The sequence below is a fragment of the Nanorana parkeri genome, unplaced genomic scaffold, assembly GCF_000935625.1.
Source record: "Nanorana parkeri isolate BGI_ZX_2015 unplaced genomic scaffold, ASM93562v1 scaffold2848, whole genome shotgun sequence".
Classification (NCBI taxonomy): domain Eukaryota; kingdom Metazoa; phylum Chordata; class Amphibia; order Anura; family Dicroglossidae; genus Nanorana; species Nanorana parkeri.
The window spans coordinates 92181-92466 of NW_017309116.1; positions in this window are offsets into that span (position 1 = coordinate 92181).

Sequence of the window (286 nt, forward strand, 5' to 3'; positions counted from 1 at the left end):
TCAGGTTTTTTTTTCACATTTATTCTTTTTTTTTTTTTTTTCTTTTTTTACTTTTTTCTAGCATGTTCACTGCCATTCTTACCTGACATGTAAACTTACATGTTTTTTTAATCGATGTATTTAGTAACTTACCAAATATAAAGATAGAACATTTTGCATTGCTTTGTTTACAGTCATTTTTTTTAGGAATCCAGTATTTACACTAAAGATATTGTTTGAGTTGTTAAATTGCCTACATCTCTGTACTTCCATTCAGCTACTATTGCACTCCTGCTACTTTGCTCGA